The sequence below is a fragment of the Engystomops pustulosus genome, chromosome 3, assembly GCF_040894005.1.
Source record: "Engystomops pustulosus chromosome 3, aEngPut4.maternal, whole genome shotgun sequence".
Taxonomy (NCBI): domain Eukaryota; kingdom Metazoa; phylum Chordata; class Amphibia; order Anura; family Leptodactylidae; genus Engystomops; species Engystomops pustulosus.
The window spans coordinates 24,341,104-24,344,080 of record NC_092413.1 but is presented as its reverse complement, the minus strand read 5'-3'; positions in this window follow the sequence as shown (position 1 = coordinate 24,344,080).

Sequence of the window (2,977 nt, the reverse complement as noted above, 5' to 3'; positions counted from 1 at the left end):
CGGCCCAAATATATATGCTAATTATTAATTAGAGATGAAGGATTGCATAATATGTGGAAACTCCAATATGATTTTAGGTTTTCATATAACAAAGAGGGGAAATTCAGCCAAACTGATCTATTGATACATGAGAGATCACAGAAGGTGGAGAACGTGATCTTATATCTAGTAGGAGGAGAATAACTGCAACAATGTATCTTATAGTCAGCACATAAAGAAAGTAGATCCAGCCCTCTGTTTTCTCTATGAGATACATTATTGCAGCTATTCTCCTCCTACTAGATCAGGACAACTGAGAATTAGAGACACAGCTAGTAACTGATGAATACACACATGTATTGACTAGTTATAGTGCTACTCTTCACATATTCAGGTAACTTTGAGGACATCTACCACCAGGATGAAGAATTGTAAACTAAGCACACTTACATGCTGGTGTGCGCCCCCTCTGGCAGCTTTTTATTACCTTGTTTTTAAGAAAAAAAAGGCTTTAAAAATGATACAAATGAGCCTAAGGGGCTCTAGGCTCCATTAACATCTATTAAGCCTAAAGCCCTTCAGGCTAATTTGCATAATTTTAAAAGACCTTTTGTTTGTAAAACCAGGGCATTGAAAGCTAAAAGAAGAGCAGGTCCTGCCAGAGGGGGTGCACACCAGGATGTCAGTGTGCTTGGTGTACAATCCTTCATCCTGATGTCCCTTAAATTAACCCAAAGTTAAGGTAAGCTTTAAAAAGGATTGTCCCTTGTGTGGTTATCACTGTGCCCTGGATCAGTTTTGTGTTTGTCTTTTCAAAATTCATCCATCTATTCATGGCCCCTACATGTTTATATGTGAATTATCTAATTCTAGTCAAGGGGGCGGTACGATTTTATTTTTAAAGAGCAGAGAGAGCCACATCTTGCCCCTTTGCAAGTATGAGCTAATTCCCATGTAAACATAACTTTGCAAACTATCCCCTATTCACAGGATAGGACAGTGATGGCGAATCTATGGCACGGGTGCCAGAGGTGGCACTCGGAGCCCTTTCTGCGGGCACTCAGGAAATTGTCCAAGGACAGAGTTCGCCAAACAGTGATTCTTCAACTTAAGAGATGCTGCTCTCAGCGCCATTTTAAAGTGACACTTTATTGGGTGTTTGGAACTGCAGGAAAAGTGAGAAGGTGTTGACAGAACTGCATTATCTTTGGAGGTCCCCCTGCTGGACCCAATATTTCTTCTTGTACAGAGGGACCCTGGAGAGAAGCTACAATGATAGTTTGAATTTGCCCGCCTTCTGTCAACTATATTGGTGGCCTCAGCCGGTCGATACAATTGAAAGATGTGGAAGAACAGGTAGCAGTAAGTTACTGTATAAAATTCCATGCTGGCACTTCACGGTAAATAAGTGGATTTTGGATGTAGTTTGGGCACTCTGTCTGTAAAAGGTTCGCCATCACTGGGATAGGAGATAACAATATGATCAGTGGGGGTCCAACTACTGGGGCCACCGCTGTTCATGAGAATGTGTTCACCAGCAGTCTGGACAGCTGATGAGTGACGCAGGACTCCATTTAATAGTATGGGGGCACAGCTCTCCTATTGACTGTCAATATGAGCCATAAGGGAGGGGGCACTCTGTCTACTATGGGGGGAGCTCTGTCTACTATGCGGGGAACTCAGGCTGCCATGGGGGGCGCTCTGTTTGCTGGGGGCAGCACTCTGACTATTGCCTACTATGAGGGGGCACACTTTCCATGGTGATGTCTCAGGTCATTTAAAGGGGTTTTCCCACAAAGGCAAGTTAGTCCCCCACAGATCGCGAAAACGAGGGGTCCAGCCGACCCCCTCGCCGCTCCTAAGACTAATGGAGCAGACGGCCGTGCATGACCGTTCGGCTCCATTAATCTCTATTGAGATGATGGAGATCGGTGAGCACGGCGCTCGGTAATCTCCGTCAGCTCCATAGAGATTAATGGAGCAGAACTGTCATGCGCGGCTTCATTACTCTTATGAAGCGACGAGGGGGTTGGTCGGACCCCTCGTTCTCGTGATCTGCGGGGATTACAGCACTGAGACCCCCACTGCTTAGCAAGTGAGGCCCTATACCGTGGATAGGGACTAACTTGCCTTCGTGGGAAACCCCCTTTAACTATATGTGATTGCTCTCAATGGGCTGATTGTAATGTTATTGGTGTATAAATCTAACTACTAAACAGTTTGAGAAGATGCAGTTATACAGTAATAAAATTACATACGGCCCCTTTAAGGCAACCACGAGGCTGGTGTGACACCCCTGCCCTATCCTGTGGATAGGGGTTACCTTTCAATATTGGTACAACCCCTTTAAGAGAGCCATAGCTTATGAATGGCGTTATGTCATTCAACATTTTGGGCTTGGTATCAGGTCCTCTTCTAATGACTATAGAGAGACATGGGTAAATAATATGATATATTAGTACGGATCCATATTCTCTACCTTTGGGATTACTCTCATACCTTTGCACACTGTGGTATCATGTCCTGTGTTTTCACCTGGTCTTATAATGATTACAAGCATAACCGGTATGTAAAGCGACTTCTGACCTGTGAACCCTAATAATGGGAGAGATAACCAGGTTTTACTACCTAAGAGTAAAGGGCAGTGACAAAGGTTACGCTGTGTGCACATAGCTAAGAGATAATAGAATATCTACTGCCAGACTACTACTCCCAGCATGTCCTGGTAGTCTGCCTATAGCATGCATGCTACTATGGTGGAGTCTTTTATGTATTCAGCAGTTAAAATTATAACCTACAGCTTATAAACCAAAGATAAAGCGTGCAGGAACCATATAGCGGGACCAGAAAGTTTATGAACCCTTTAAAAATTCCTGCATCTGTGTCAATGTCAGAATTCTTTTACTTTTTCATTAAGTTTCAAGAAAATGATTAAGTGCAATAAGGAAGAAAGAGAGATAAACATTGTATAAGATAGACTTATGTTTGAGAACCTTGT